The sequence below is a fragment of the Terrapene carolina genome, unplaced genomic scaffold, assembly GCF_002925995.2.
Source record: "Terrapene carolina triunguis isolate 2854851 unplaced genomic scaffold, T_m_triunguis-2.0 Scaffold130, whole genome shotgun sequence".
NCBI classification, from domain to species: Eukaryota; Metazoa; Chordata; order Testudines; family Emydidae; genus Terrapene; species Terrapene triunguis.
In genome coordinates, this window is record NW_020664481.1 from 7,715,145 (window position 1) to 7,732,643 (window position 17,499).

Sequence of the window (17,499 nt, forward strand, 5' to 3'; positions counted from 1 at the left end):
CTTTCAAGTGCAATAGGCCCAAAGCATCATTCATTTTGTGTTGGAGTAGGAGGCGATAGGAGGGAGGGGAGATAGACTATGCTGGGTTACGTGCCCCCTCCTGATTTGCTGGTTGGTTTGTACTGAGCATGCTCAGTAACACCGCCGAAGCCAGCTGCCCTCACTCTGCCTTCCCCCCGGCCTCCCTCCATCGGCAGGCATGGGTCGTCTCTGGATGGAGTTTCTAATGGTTGGGCTTTGGTCCAATTTCAGAATCAAGAGTTTTTTTCTGTTGCCTCTCAGGCTGACCCCGACTGATCCCGGAGGCTCAGTAAAAGTAGGGTGTGGCTCACAAGAGGCTTTAGGCTTTTTTGATTGGTTTCACTCAGATCACAGACTGGGCCAAAGAGTTCCCCTTTCAGTGGGCTGACTCCTCTGCTCACTTGCAGTAGTATGAGCTAGTGGCAATTTCACTCAGCTCCATGGCCTCAGACTGATGTAAACCTCATGTGCGAGAGAGGAGGGCCAGGCCCACTGAGCTGTTTTAAAGTGCTCTATCAGGGCTTCTCATCCGCCTTCCTGTGAGAGTCTCAGACCTCACCATTTTACTCATGCATACGCCTGCACGCGCACCCACACTCACTCGCCCTCACGTGAGCCCTTTCTCACTCACAGTCATTGATCCCACCTCCTCTCATGCTCCGAGATGGAGTTATGAAAACCAGACACGCCTTCCCATTCCTGATTCCCTTGTTTGCAGCTCCCCCACTTTTCATGGGTATTGGTCTATATTCATTTAAAAACACTTACGATGCTGCCTTCCGCTCCCTCTCCTGCCGCTTCGCCGCCTCTTGGGCTGAAAGAGGCTTTCTGATGGCACTGCAGTTTCTGCATCAGCTTGAGCTCTGGTGTGAGCAGGTGTATGGCATCCGAAGTCACTGGCGTTGCACCAAGTCAGAATTTGATCCTTAGATAGGCACCATGGATCTGGCTAGCTCGCAGTTCCTCACCACTATCCTCTCCCCAGAAATCTTTGGTGAGCTTTTGCTCTCCTTAACACCAGCCCAACTCCCTTGACCTCAGCCCTGGCCGATCGTGTTCAGAAAAATATCTTCTGCCCCACAACACTGTTTTGTACTTCACCATTCGTGACATTGCCCACTGACTCAATGGCATGAGCTTCCATTGATTCCGTCTTCCCCCTGGCAATGGAGGAAGAGTTCACCTGATGAGTTGTACCAATCCTGCAAGTTCACCTTCTCCTTCACTTGCCAGAAGATGAGACGGTCTTCACTGCAGCTTGGATAAACTGCAAACAAAGGGGCGGCCAAAGTTTGGTGGATAGGATTAGATCAATGACCCACTGACACTGATTCCCAACACGCTACGCTCTATCTTGGATATTAGGAAACACTACTTCACTAGGAGGGTGGTGAAGCACTGCAATGGGTTACCTAGGGAGGTGGTGGAATCTCTGTCCTTAGAGGTTTTTAAGGCCCAGCTTGACAAAGCCCTGGCTGGGATGATTTAGTTGGTGTTGGTCCTGCTTTGAGCAGGGGGTTGGACTAGATGACTTCCTGAGGTCTCTTCCAACCCTGATATTCTATGATTCTATGATCTTGACCCAAGTGCTCCTATGAAGATGGAGAACTGGTGTTCTGAGCTGTGATCTGCAAGAGTCCTACTTCCCTATTAAAGAGGGGGACAGAATGCAACATTCTGGTCAGTTTCACACAGCACGGAACATAGCCGCACCTGCTGTAAATCAGTATAATTGAAGTCAATGGCGTTATGTTAATTTACACCAGCTAAGGATCCAGTCCTAAAAGTTTCCTTCAGACTCCTGGCAGACTGCCCCTCTGGCCCTGCCTCAGGCAAAATGGAGGCACTCCTGATCCCAAACTAATGCATTTGGCTGGGCAGTGATTGAAAGCAGCAAGTGGAGAAAACACCTTATGCAAAATTAGTCACATGGTCAAACCACCAATTAAATCCTGAGCTGTATACACAAGAGGGGCATCTGAAGAGACGTTGCGAGACGATAACCTCTACAGACAATAGCCAGGGGTTCTTGCTTTTGCTTGTGTGCGTGTGAGACCCCGAGTGGGTGTCACTTGAAAGGCAGGCAAGAGGACCCAAACAATGCCAAGATGTTGACACCGATGGCTCCAGCAATGTAATTTATTGCCTGCTTGTCAGTAAATGTTGACTGTAAGCCTGGATATTCTCTGGCCTGATGGCTGACGAAATGAGACGATATGACAGGAATGAAGTCATTGCGACGTGCAATGTAACTTTCCTTTCCTGCTGGTCCCCTGCACTTAATGATGTGCACCTGCCACGAGGCGCCTTTGTCACATTTCAGGCTGAGCTTAACATTTTTTCCCCCCATTGACACCAGATCTTTTGGTCAGGGAATTGCTCCTGCACTGTGTGTTTGCAGAATTGGTGCTGCAGTCCTTCTGCATGCAAAACTGCCACCAAGTCAAAGGCCTAGGGGCCAAGACCTGAAATGCAGCACAGCCAGCTCTGTGCCACTGCATTGAGGGCACTAGGTCATGGAAACACTCCAGAGAGACCCATGCTCTATGAAGACCACGGGGCAGTGTGTCATGGTAGCTCTCTCCATCAGACCATGGAAGAAGGCAGAGGATTGTGGGCAGGACAGGGCCAGGTTGGAGGAGGATTATGGGGCCCAGGTCCTCAAAGGTAAGTAATTCCCTTTGATTTCTTTGAGGACTGGGCCTGGGTGTTGCCAGTGGATGATGTCAGAAGCAGCCATCTCCACCAGTGGAAAAGCAGGACTCTCACCAGGAGCTCACCTTTGAAGAGTTGCTGCTTCAGTGTCTGCAGAGGGAGGGGTTTGCAGCCACCCAGAGGGAGCTGGAGCGAGGCATTGGTATTAGATGCAGCCAAAGATCCATGGGGCATGTTGCTCCTATGTCCCATGGATTTGGGGCTGGCCTTTGCAGGGTGACCGGAGTTCCAGTCCCAGTTCTGATGCTGTGTGCCCTAGGACAAGCCTCATCCCCCTTCTCTCCTGCTGTTTCCCCTCCAACACCCGCATCTGTCTTTTCTGTTTGGATTGTAATCTCTTCAGGGCAGAGACTTTTTCTTACTATGTATGTACAGTGCCTAACTCAAATCCTGGCTGAGGACTCCAGACCATTGTGCCACCAATAATAAGCATTGCAAATCTATTCTTTATCCCATAGCACTCATGTCCTATGATCTAATTTTATCCAGCCTGCAATGGTGCAGTGAGTCACCTGCAAGGCAGGTTTTTCCTTTCCTAAACGAGCACTGCTGGTTCCCCTGGATGGCTTGGGCTGTAGCAGGAGAGCATCTGCATGACTGTGTGCCTGCCATCCTGTATGTAACCATCTGTTTGAGTGGTGTTGCACAGCAGCTTTTGAGCTATCACTTGCCATTGTGCAAAGGTCACCTGGCCAGATGAGTTTACAACATGACTACAATGATCCGTTTCATTTTGCACTCGATGCAGATGCCACGGTGTTTTCACCAAGTCAGCAAGTAACTAATGACGCACTCGAGCCGCTCAAAACATGTTGGTCTTGTTTAGGCGCGTACGAATAGCACAATGAAATCATTGCTAGCCAGCGCAGTGGCTTTCTTTTAATTGTTTCCTTTATTCTTCTGCGTGGAAAATGGAAAGTTGTCGCTAAAGTTCTGGTTGGAAGGTTTACTCCCTTCCACTTTCTAATTGGGTGTAATTTTTACAATGGGCCTAGAGGGTCATGCTCTCACTGCTTTGCTGCGAGCTGTATGGCAGTTCAAATGTAAATGAGCGCCTGCCTGAGGGCTATGGCACTTAGAATATGAGTCATCCACCAAACAAGTGTGGTTAAACTCGCTCCTCGTTAGAAAGCCTTTATTTAATCAATAGGGCCAGAACCTCAGTTGGTGTAAATAGGTGTCGCTCCATGGAAGACAATAGAGTTATGCTAATTTATACCAGCTGAGAATCTGGCCCATAATGTTTCAAAGTGGGTTAGTTTAGTGGCTTCTGCAGCTACAGCGGCGTCCCTAGCAGTGGGACCAGAGGAGCCACGCTGGGCAACAGGTGCAGGCTTTGGAAGAGTTAAACAGCCAGCTGCACCCCCATGGATGAGCTGGAGTCATCTCCAGAGGCCTTTCCCAGCCATGAACATGGGAGGGGAAGGGGTAGGACCATTGGCTCCATAGCTACTCCCTCCCTGCAGCATGGATGGGCTTGCTAGTGCTGCAGGCCTGGACTTGTCTCAAGGTTACAGTAGCAGCTGCCGAATGGCTCCAGAGCTGCTCTGTGGCACAGAGAGAAGAATTCCTTCTGTCACGGCTCATTCACCTCTCCCCGGCTATTCAGCCTAGGAGCTGGGTGCCAAATCAAGGGCTAATGCAGCCTTGTCAAATCCTAAACAACCATTCCCTGGGCCAGGCTTTTCGGTTTTGCACAGGTGAGTGGAATATCCTCTGCTTGGTGTGTTATTTATTCCCATCCTCTGAACTGCAAAGAGCTGGGGGAGGAGCTGGACTTTTCTAGCTGCGCTGATACATTTTCATGCCAATTTTGAAAGGCAGAACTAATTGGCCTGACCCAGGGCCAGAACAGGTCAGCCAGGCCCAGGAGAGTCTGCCCCACCCAAGCTCTCCCAATGCCCAGCAGCCTAGTCCGGGCGTCCCCTGACGTCATTCTGCTGTGGGGCTGTAACGGAACAAATGGCCATAGAAATTCAGAGGGGGACAGGCATCGGGTAATAGGGGCATCAAGGCCAGGCATCAAGGAGGGGGCCAGAAATTTTAAGTTGCACAAACCTGGCAAACTGCCTTTCACAATACAGCAGGTTTGAGAAAGACGAACAATAGCAGCCCTGGGAGAAATCCTGACTCCTCTGAAGTCAACGGCAAAAGTCCCAACAACTTCGGTGGGGCCAGGATTCCATTCCAAACCATGGCACCCAACTTCCTGTTGCACCACAGGCCTGATCCAAAGCCCAGTGAAGTCAGTGGGAGGCTTTGCGTTGGTTTCAATGGGCTATGGATGAGGCCTGATGAATCCAAGGCTTCCAGGGGCCTACTAGGATCTCAGCGCTCAAAGGTTAGTATTGCTTTCTGCCACCCGTTTGTCTATACTGAACCTACATGGCCTATCCATTTCTCTGATGGGGCCCTCTACCCAGCATGGAGTTCTATGGCCCTGCCCAATTCCCTCCCTCCGTCCCCCTGCAACTCACTCACACTTTAATCCCTCTTTCACATGAAGCCCTCATTTCACGGGATGAACCTGCCTTCTAGATCCTAATGCCCCTCCTTAATTATTTGTTGGTCATCTCCAACAGGGCTGTACATCATCACCTTGGCCTCTGTCAGCTCTGGGAAAGAGACAGAGGCCAGCCCTGACAATCAATCAAACCCTGTGTGATGGGTGCGGGAGTAGATCTTTCATGTCAGGCCACCACAGCTGGACTGGGCCCCCGCTCTTTTAAACGCGTGTCTGAGCTGGCGCTTTAACATACACGGTCCCTGGCTTTGCTAAAAGAATGGTTTGTAAATCCACACACGGCCTTCACATTTGCACTTATGCTGAGGTTCATTCCCTGCAAGTCCAAAAGAAAGGACAGTTCCAGAACGTCTGTGTTCCTGTGTCATGTGTCCTGCTTTCCAAAGCCCCCAGTGGACTTATTCTTACCCCATGTGGGGAGAGAGATAGCTCAGTGGTTTGAGCAGTGGCCTGCTAAACCCAGGGTTGTGAGCTCAATCATTGAGGGGATCATATAGGGATCTGGGGCAAAAATCTGTCTGGGGATTGGCCCTGCTTTGAGCAGGGGGTTGGACTAGATGACCTCCTGGGGTCCCTTCCAACCCTGATATTCAATTAAATTGGATATTATGCGAAACAAAAAACCTAAAAACAACACCCACAGAAAGAGAGGAAGAAAGCAAAATAGGCAGCATTACATTTCAAATCAATGTGTTGTTGCCATTAAGAGTCAGAGCAATTTACTTCTGCTGTTGATAAACCTGAAGTGAATATTTACTCCTGCCATTGTATGCGCTGTTGAGGAAGATAAACAGCATTGTCCTTTTACCACATGGGGGGATTCTTCTTACAAACTGTTTTTTTTTTCTGGGGGTGTTTCTCCAAGAACCTCTTGTTTGCCATGAATTTACACTGAATTGTCCAGAAAGCGCTTAGTGGAGGTGTGCTCATGCCCAGCACCTTAAGAAAAGTGCTTTTATTTCAAGGCTGAGCTTTCTCCAGTAGAAATTTGCTAGAGATCATACACACTGCAAGGGCACTGTTCTGCCTTCCTACTGTATTCAGGATCCTGGGTTTTAGTTTATTTTCAGCCAAAAGAGTGGTGTAGGAGATAGTTACTATGCCCCTAAGGTAATATATGTCTAAAGCAGACAAGGAAAAGGGAGAAAGTGCCAAATTACCTACATACTGATATCTCAGACATAGGACATTCTGGTCTCACTGAACCTGACGGTGTTACAGGGCCATATTTTTGTAAGCTGTTCTTGTAGGATTTTTTCAGTATAATAAGGACAAATTAGTGTTGGAATCTCAATCAAGGCCAGGGGGGTACAGGCGTTAGACTGATTTCCACATGTACAGTGGGATTTTCAAAGACGCTCTGTATTTCCCTTTCAGTTGGGAGCAGAGCTAGACCAACCCTGCGGGCTTTGGAAAATCTCACCTTCTGATGAGAATCCTAGAGGGCCAGGTCTCCAGCCAGTGTAAATGGATGTTGCTCTGAAGCGAATATCTAATCTTGTCCTTGTGTGTGTGTTGTTCAAGATTGTGGGAGATGAGAGAGGGAGAAAGAGAATAGAGGATGAAAGGGAAAGGGATAAAGAATTAAACGATTAAAAAGCAGAGTCCCGATTGTCTCAGGGGAAGTAGCGAGAAATATTAAACCACTGACCTTTTCTGGGTTTTGAAAGCTTTAGGGAGGCATTCAAATATTATGTGATGAGTGCAATAGAGAAGCAGTTAGAGAATCCCATTGCTGCAAAGCCATCCACTATTTCCCCCACATTGCCCAGAGTCACAGTCCTTCGTAGCAGAAGGTAATCGATGGCTCTGCACACTTGCTTTAACGCAGCCCCAATGGTGGACTTCCCAACTCCAAACTGATTTGTGACTGGTGGATAGCAGTCTGGAGTTGCCAGCTACCACACAGTGATCTCCACTCACTTTTCCATCATTAGGCCAGTTCTCATTTTGGTGTCCTTGTGCTGCAGGGCAGAGGCGAGTTCCGCACACAGCTCAAGGAAGATGGCTTTGCGCATATGGAAGTTCTGCAGTCACTGCTCATCATCCCATAACTGCATTACAATCCAATTTTCTACCACTCGGTGCTTGTTTCCCGAGCCCAATAGCGACAGTCCACCGTGTGCAGCTGCTCCGTGAATGCCAACATCAGTCTTGAATTGTTTCTTTCCATGGCACGCAGCAGGGAAGGCAGCACGGATTCCTGTTCAGATTTGTAGCTCATGACACACTGCAGGATCAACTGTGTTGTGTTCATAATGCTTATCACAAGACTGGTGAGCAGCGCAGGATCCATGCTTTCAGGTGGAGTTAGTGGGCGCAAAGCTGTGGCCGCGCTCTGCCGACACAAGGAACATGGTGTGAACATGCACAAGCAATGTAACCACAGCGGTTTATGATCGTCAACGTAATTTCAGTCAATTTAACAAGTGTAGCCATGGCCTTAATCCCAATCCCAATCCCTTGGCAGGATGGCTGTACACTTACGTAAATCCCTATTCACCCAAGCATTTATGTGCCAAAACATATTTGCATGAGTGTTCACAGCACTTTTCCTTTCTTGTTGAACACCTTGCGGGGGAAAATTTTCTCAGCCAACTGTCCGTGAAGAGCAAACAAAAGAGGCCCAAACTATCTCTGGAAGAAATTCAGACTTTATTTTTATTTGTTGTAGTATCGTCCCTGCTCTGATTTGGACTTGTGCTTAGAAATGGGCCCCAATCAAACTCCACCACCACCCAAAAGAAATCTCCCTAGATTTTTTGAGGGGTTCAGCATCCAGTTCTGAATCTTGCAGCTTAAGACTTAACCTTTTTATAACCTAAAAACAAGACCATGGAGGAAATTTCCAGCCTGCGTCCCTATCCCATGCTTAAGTTAGTATTCCACCCTGCTGCAGAGCAAGATAGCATGCAGAGAACACCCCTGCAGAGCCGCCTGAAAGATCAATTAAGGAAAGAAAGGGGGCGGGGAAAACAGCCCTAAAGCTATTGTTATTTCAGGTGTAAATATCACTTTCCATCTGTTCTCTCTTCTTGTGTAATAAAAATGAATGGCTCCTGATTGTGACATTAATGTAAATGGTAAGCATTTAACTACAGGAATTAAGTGTAACATCTGACTTGAGAGCTGTGTTTAAATATTTCCTTACAGAGTATTGATATTAAAATAATTGATAGGGAAAAGCATACCCCTCTTCATTTGAACAGAAAGACTAGGTTGAAACAGACAGGTCGAATCTAGGGTGGGGGGTGGGAAGGGGTTAATCATTTACCCTGTATGGGACAGTGGCTGCAATAGAAGCAGTGTATGCATAAGGATCTACAAGCATATAGCCTTAAATGTGGAAAACCAATGCTTATATGGCACCATAAATTGGCCTTTTCGGGGGAGCAGCACATTCGGATCCACCTTTGTTTGTTTTGTAGGAGAGTATGGGCCTGTGAGTGCTAATGACACTGGGAATACCCTGTATGCTGCTGGTAATACTCTGTTGCATGCCAGCCCGCACTGCTGTGTCTATATAAATTTTGATTATTTATATGTAGTGATCACAGTGTGACGGTGATCACAGAGCCTGACCTTGTCATCTTTCGTCCCTGATTAATAACCCTCCAGCAACAAACAGGGGTGGAAGATTTCCACAGTAGACAATTGTTAACGTCTTGCATTTAAAAATAAATGGTAGTGCTCCTCTTAGCCTCACAGCTTGCATGGGAATTTACTGAGAAGAGCGTAAGTTTGTTTTTCTGCTGTCTGAGAGCATTTAAAATCTATTATATCATCATCGATTAAGAGCCATTAAGCAACCCATCGCTAGTCAGTTGGCCATGGCTCCATTGGTGCCTGCCAGCTGATGGGACACCACTGGATTTGTCCTTCAATTGGTGCATGTGATAGATAATGTGGATTAGGCCCAGCTCCTGAAAGGTATTTTGGCACCTAACTCATAGTGAAATCAATGGGAGTTAGGTGCCGAAATACCTTTCAGGAGCTGGGCCTTAGTGTCTCTACAGCTCCAACAACAGTGGTCTCTTGAGTGACTTCAAGCACTCCATGGACAGGAGACACTTGGATGCACAGTAAAATGCCTGGCTCGAAAAGGAACTGAACATTCTCAGCCGGCTGAGCTGAGGAATACAGCAAATTTTCCATCAGTCTGAACTGGATTTACTTGATGGTTCTGGAGCAGCTGGAAAAAAAACCTCCTGCTTTTAAATTAGGAATAGTTCTGGATCCAAAGACCACAGCAACTCTGTAACAGCTCCAAGCGAGACCTAGAATATCTCGATTCTGGGTCAAAACCAGAACCGCAAATCTGAAACTGGGCAGCGTCTGAATGCAGACATAGACCCATAGACTTGGAGGTTTAGGCCCATCATCATTCCATCTGCAAGCTCCTCCGAGCCAGGGGCACCCACAAACCTCTTTGCCTTTAGCTGGGGTTGGAGGTGCTTAGCCTCTCTCAGGAATCAGGCCCCAGGATAGGCTGACTTTCTGTTCCCAGCAGTGAGTTATTCTTGTTTGTCTTCTTTCTGAAATACAGTAAGAATCTTGGGACAGTCAAGTGTGACTGAGGAGAAGCCCCCATTAACTCCACAGAGGAATTTCCACATTCTAATGGTAATAAAGGTAGAATTTCAAAGGGCCCAGTCCTGTTAGTCATGGAGAACCCTCCAGTCCCACTCCAGCCAGTGGAGTGGGTGGAGGCCCTCAGCCCCTTTTAAGAGATGCTCAGCACCTTGCAGACCTGAGTCCAAAGTTGCCATCTTACTCTTTTCAGAATTCCAGCCCTCGGCTTTTGTTCCCAGCCTCTCCAACATGTGTGATTGTCAGCAGTTTTAAACCAGGACACTTTTCCTAATATTAAAATACAACTAGAAAGGATTTAGCCATTTAAAATATTAAATATTAATAACTCACTTCTGCGCATCAGGTTTTAACCACAATGGTCCCACCATCAAGCGCTCTGGCCTGAGGTAATTGACTTTGACACTGTTATGTGACACTGGCTTTGGGTAACGATGTCTAACTGACATGGTCAAGTACGTTCCCATAGAACCCCGTGTTCTGTGCAGCCCTGGACAACATAATTTCAGAGTGGGGTCTGCAAGGGAATTTTGAATTCTTGGCACGAAATTAAGCATCTGGCAAGAAAAAAAGTGAACTGTCACTAGAAGTCTGTTCTACCTGCCTGTCTACCCAGGTTCTGCTATTGCTGCCCACCACCACAGTGTCTGACTAGATGGGCCTGAACCAACCCCCATCTCTAAACACACCCCAAAGTTGGGGGGACATTCAAAAAGCTCCAAAATTTTATAAGTGGCCTCACACAAGGGATGAAATCCTGATCCTATTGTAGTCAATCAGAGTTTTGCCACTGACTGCAATGGGGCCAGGATTTGACCCAAGGCTCTTAAAGTGAAGTAATAACAATAATTAACGAAGCCTCACAACACCCTTCTGACACAGACAGTTATCGATCATATCTGCATTTTACTGGTAGGTAAACTGAGGCACAGAGAGGTTAAGTGACTTGTCCAAGGTCAAACAGTAAGTCAGTGGCAGGAATTGGAACAGAGCTCGGTTTTCCTGTCTCCTGTTGCTGTGTTCCAGGCACTGAATCAAAGACTCAGGCCAGACTTGCTCTGAAAGGCACCCAGCCTACAGTAGGAGGTGGTGCATCGCTCCAGGGGTGCGCGATGACGGGCATGATACTTTGCAGTTCGTAGTTGTGCACATGGAAGTTCAGCAGCCAAGTGAAGAGCCTGGAATAATCCCATTGCTTTAGGCCTTGTACCCCCCTCCATAAAAAATACTGTCCTAGAATGCAGGGTGTGAGCAGTTGCTCAGTACAGTCAGTGGCCTATAGCGCATGTATATCCGGAGCCTATCCTGGTACCAACAGCTTTGGAGCAGAACTCCCTCTGGACTGCAATGGGGAGATCTGCTTAAAAACCAGGAGTTCTACATGGCCCTTACTTGTTACCATTTGAAGTGCCTTGGGTTGTTTCGAAAACACAAAGGTGATGTTTAGGTCAAGTTCTATTCTGTTCTTATTAAAACATCCCCAACATAACTGGCAGTAAAGAAATCCCTGTCAAAAATTAAGCTGTTAGGTTTCCTGATGCTCAGCCAGGCACTCTTTCTTTCTAAAAATATTATTTTGGGTTAAAAGGCAACAAAGATCCTCCATCATTTTGTAGCAAAAAGGGGGATTTAAAAAAAAATAGACTAAATTTGGAAAATGTTTAATAACAAAACTTGCCTTAATTTAACAACAGCTTTTATTAGAGTGCACTTGTCCAGTGTGATTAATGGACATTTTCCTTTGAAACTATGGGAGTCTTTCCTTGATTCTGAGTATGAGTAGGTTCCTTCAACTTCCTACAGGATTTATTGGTGAAAGACTTAATACAATTCAGCACAAACATTTTAACCTTTCCATCTAAAACGCTGAATTCAACCGTTTCCTGAATGTGTATAATTGAAAAACCTATGCTTTCCTGGGTCAAGCTCTCTGAATCATTTTATGTCTCTTTGCTCCTATTGACTCTTTTAAGAAAACACTGCAGGAGGGTACAGCCACTTTCAGATAAATCAGAGATGTTTACTTTATGAACTTGGGAGGAAGTGAAATACTCAAATAAAGTTATGCAGCTACGTGCCAGAAGCTAACTGCCCTCTTAAATTTTCTTGTCGTCTTGAAAGAGCCTTTAAATAAAATTTATGACCTAAAAGAACCTTTACATAGTGCTAAGATCCCCACGGTCCCTCTGCCTTAACTTGGTGTTCTCTGCAACATCTTAACATGAGGCTCCTGTTAAGAGTCCTGTGAAGAATGATGGTGTTGCCTGCAGGGGTTGAGGGCATGGCAATTACACCTTCAAGGTGTAGCCACTAGAGGGAGACAAGGAGCCACAACATAGCTGTTACATGTTTTCTTCCAGTCTGTCCCACATAAGATTCACCCTTGATCTCATTTTGCAGTTGGGGTGCAAATGAACTCAAATCTACATAGAATCAAGACTACTGAGTTTTACCTGGTTTTATACAGCAGTCACAGGAGATCAGGAATTTTATATGATTTTTATGTTAAGCCAAACATTGCTGACTTTATTACATATTTATCATTTCTATAGGGGCATATATAGAGAGACTAATATAAACAGAGACAGGGTCCCTTTTCCCAATATACTTATCATGCACTCACCCAATCCTGGAAATCCTTAATAACAGATGTAGCTGTTACCTCTGTGAGAAGTCTTTAATTGGTAGTCAGCTCAATAGCCAGTGGTAAGCACACCTGCTAGTGAGCACTACAGCTGGTACATAGCACTTGGGCTCTAGCTGACCCTTACCAGCAGGCCTCTCAAGGAACAAGTCTGATTTTTCAAGTTTATGCTGACACACGAAAATGGGTGAGTTTCATTGCAAATATTTTACACATCTCTAGTGCTTGCTCACAGATGTTGCTGTATTTCAGGGAAGTGTTTCTCTGTTTCACAGACAGACAAAAGCTAAAACTCAGAAGCCCCAAAATGGATTTAGGGCTGTAGCCTGAGGACTATGCACTTCTTACCTCCCATTAAGTCTTCACAATAGGGCTCAAGTGGTGCATAGGTTCACTAAGGGGTCATAAACTATTGAAAGGGATACCAGCCAGTTCCTAAACATTTCAGTTCCCCTCACCCAACCTTTGGAAAACTTCAGATCCAGTTTGGTTCTCCTTACTGCAGTTCCGATCCATCTTTAGTCCCCCTCCATCCACCCCTGCAGTATATTAGCACCTGACATATTTCACTTTCTGGTTAGAAATGCTGGGCAAATTTGACTAAATTTTACTTGAATTAAAAGTAAAAAAAACCAGGCGAGTGAATTAGCCTTGCGCAACCCACACTGCTTTCCCCGCCTGGTCAGGAGTTTCTTCAGCATTCATTCCACTGTAATAATGAATAGCTACAGTAATGTGACTGACACGTTAAATATCCTGACTTGAGCCAGAGAGATTATAGGATGATAAATATTAAAAGGCACATGTAAATGGTTTGGATTTCCTTCCCCGGCCCTGCTGCTCAGCTAACGATGCACAGAAGGTCAGCAGTGCTGCCGCTCTCTGCTCCAGCTGCCAATTCTAAAGCAGAGCTCCCTGGGTAAACGAGGCTGGGGCCAGAACGCAGCAATGGAGTTGGCTGCAGCATCCCTCACGGAGGCATATGGCTTTAATATTTATAAGCTCATCATGCGGTGCGGGATATTTCAAATTCATGTCCAAATACAACACTTTGACAGATAGCTTTATGTATTAAAAAAAAAACAAAATCTCAGCATCCTTCCACCACATCTCGCTGGCAGGGAGGCTGGATGCTGGAGTAGGGCTGCTGTTCTTTCTGGCACGTGACACATGATTTTTGAACACCTGAGGTTAGCAATCCCTTCTCGTCGTACACCAGTGTGAAAGCAGAGCGTGGCCCAAAGTTTCACACTCAGCCTGATCACCAGACACATAAGAATGACCTTGGGGGAATGTCATTATGCCCCCGGAGGCTTCCATAGAGATGGCAGGAATCCTTGGTGCAGCCGGATCTCCCTTCCTAACAGCAAGCCCCTTGGCACTGAAGGAGATGAAGCCAGTGGTCTGTTGGGCTGGAGACTTCCCCCGTCCCTAATTAGTGAGGATTGGACTGAGTGGGGAAAGGCTCCTCCAACACCAATGTTTATTTTCTTTTTTCTCTTGCTTTTAATTTAAAGTGGCAGCAGTGGCACGGGGAGAGAGAGGCCTTCTTGATGCTAGGCAGGGGTCCTACCATGGTAATGGGAAGGACCATCCACTAGTTAAGGCACTAGGCTAAGACCTGGGGGGATCTGGGTCTCTGGGATCAAGTCTCTGCTTCCCCCACCGACTCCCTGTGTGACTGTGGGTAAGTCATTGAGCTTCAATTCCCCAACTATTTAAAAAAACAACAACCAGGGATAGAACTACTTCCTGTCTCATATGAGGGCTGTAAGAATAAACCCAGTTAAAGATTTGGGTGGTGCTCAGGTACTCTGGTAATGGGGACCATATAAGTACCAAAGACAGATAGTAGGAACTGCATTGAGACCCAGCAAGGGAAAAGGAAGAGTGGGGGAGATGTAGAAGAGGGCGTGGTGAGGTATGGGAGAATTCATTTACACACATCTCCTCCCCCTAGGCCAGAGGTGGGCAAACTATGGCCCATGAGCTCCCGGCCGGGGAGGCTAGCCCCCGGCCCCTCCCCTGCTGCCCTCCTCCCCCACAGCCACGCTGCCACGCAGGGAGCACTCTAACCCGCCACTCCTGCCGGGCTGTGCGGCTTTCGCCCACCCATCTCCCAGGCTTTCCTGGTAAGGGGATGGGGAGAGGGAGTCGATAAGGGGCAGGGGGTCCTGGGGGCAGTCAGGAGACAGGGAGCAGGGGGCGGTTGGATAGGGGGTGGGGTCCCGGGGGGCGGTTAGGGGCGGGGGATCCGGGGGGCGGTCAGGGGACAGGGAGCAGGGGGCGGTTGGATGCGGGGGAGGTTCTGGGAGGGGGCAGTCAGGGAACGGGGGGATTGGATTGGCGTGGGAGTCCCGGGAGGGGCAGTCCTGGGGGGGGCAGTGAGGGGACAAGGAGTGGGGGGGCAGTTGGATGGGTTCGGGGCTCTGAGGGGGGCAGTCAGGGGGCAGGAAGTGGGAGGGGCACATAGGGGGCGGGAGCCAGGCTGTTTGGGGGGCACAGCCTTCCCTACCCAGCTCCCCGTACTGTTTCGCAACCCCGATGTGGCCTTCAGGCCAAAAAGTTTGCCCACCCCTGCCCTAGGCAGCTCTGCAATTCCCCAACAAGGTGCTTTCCCCCTCTCTTTGGCCTTCTTGGTCATTCTTCTATGAAGCCAGCATCTGGCTAGTTCTTGCTGGACTGCTCCTTTCTCTTGTTAGGGAAAACATAGGTGCCATTTATACATGTGCAATACTCGGAGAGGGAATTACTGGGGTACAAACTCCTTCCCCTGTCCCCCATAAATAGTCCAGTCAGAAAGTGTAAAACAGAGCTGGAAAGTGCTAAGAATCATTATAGTAGGTGAAAGGAAACATGGGGGCAGAGAAGAGGTCGCTCCCAAGGTGCAGCCTCGCCTCCAGCACATTCTGTACAAACACCAGGATTGCTATCATACGCTAATATTGGATTATGGTCATTACACTGTATAATGTGTCACTGATAAGGGGAGACTTTTTTCTGTACCAGTCTGTTTCATTTTAACACGTAGGGTATGACAAGTGAAGGGAATATTTTCCCTTCTGCATCAGTCTCTCGCTCCACAGAGGTCAGTTATAGGAGCTCATGTGCAAATGGTACAGCCAGAGCACAGAAATGAAACTCTTTTTGTGGAACAGGAGCCCCTAGGACACCATGAAACATGTAGGGGAGCTTGATAGATGCACCTGGGATGTGAACAGCTCACAAGCAATCCATAAACCAAGGCTTATTTGCAGAAATTATATGGGGCATACTTTTGAATAGCAAAAGACATTTCAGAATATTGGCAAAAGAGGCAAAATCCACTGGATAAATTATTCCTTATGTATTCTTTGCCCAGCTCCACTTACAATAAAATGATTTTTTGGTGCATAGTTAGTGGAACTGATACATTAATTCTGCTTTGTAATTCCATTAAAACCAAAGGAACTTTAAAGAAGGAGATAAAGTGATGCTTACTAGCATGTAATAGCTCTTTTTGAATTGAGTTCTAATTAACTCATGAAATAAAATGCAAAAATATATCACAGTTAACATTCCACATTCATTTCCTACTGAAAATCATTCATTCTAAAAGCTTTTCTAAACCTTTTCACGTCCTCGTCAATACTATCCACCAAAATAACAGAGGAGACAATAGCAACTAAAAATATCCCAAAGACAGGAATTTGCCAGTAATATTTTTAAGCTCTGTAGACGGCTAAGTTATATATAGTAAATGCAGGCAAATGGGGTTAGTTATATGAATGAAACTTGTATTTTTAGCAACAGTTAGCCGGATAACTAGTTTAACCTATTTCAAATTTTAACACAAATATTTATTGCTGTGCACTCCACCTTTGTGCTTTTGGGAAATATCTCCTGTGGGATTTCTAAAGCTTCCCGTGGAAGTTCCATGGTGTCGTATGTGTTATGTACATTGTGCAGGATTTCTATAGGATTTCTCTGTAGACATCCACAAGGATAAATAGAGGAAAACACTGTAATATAATTCCAAGGGGAACTGACCTGTTAAGTGGGGGTATTTTCCCTCCCTCAGCCCCCCTGTAGTTCCCATTTAATTGTGTGGGAGAAGGGGGTGCCCAGGACTTTGATTCTGAAAGCAAGTCAGGAAATTTCGACGAGGATGTGTCACTCAAACTCATTTCTCTTCCCAGTTCAGATTTCTTAGCTGTTCCACTTCCTTTCCTTTCTGCCCCACAGCACGTACAGCAAGGCCTGTGGACTGGACTCACCTTTCAGCCTTCAGCTAGTGTTGGATGCTTAGCTGGAAACACAGGAGAATCCCATGGACAAAAAGTGAACCAACCAAGTAGGGTCTGCGGCTCCCTCTGCTGATTCTGTCTGAGATAGTGAAAAACACGGCAAGGGGCAAATTCCCCACAAATGAGGCCTAAATCGCAGGTGCAACATATGCCCATGCCAATCGGGCCATCCGTGCGTGCAAATGGCGTCACATGCCCGTACTAGATTTGCTCACACGTGCACCATGAGCAGCCTGTGCTTATTGCAGCTTGCAAATGAGGCCCCAGTCTTTCACGATTTGACCCTGCAGATCTTACATGTTCTGGGCTCTTCTGCTGGTACTCTCCCTGCGCCCACTGAATTGGGCTCCTTTGGAAAGATTGCTGGAGTATCCTACAGAAGCAGTTCAAAGTGCTGCAGCTGTTACTGTTGGGTTGGAATATCAGAGGGGTAGCCGTGTTAGTCTGAATCTGTAAAAAGCAACAGAGGGTCCTGTGGTACCTTTAAGACTAACAGAAGTATTGGGAGCATAAGCTTTCGTGGGTAAGAACCTCACTTCTTCAGAAGGTTCTGACCCACGAAAGCTTATGCTCCCAATACTTCTGTTAGTCTTAAAGGTGCCACAGGACCCTCTTTCGTTGGGTTGGAGGCTATTACTGTTGAACACTCTGTTAGGTTCTCATAAGGGGCGGGTTTGCCTGTATTGAGAGGAGATGATTAAACTGCCTACAGAATATTT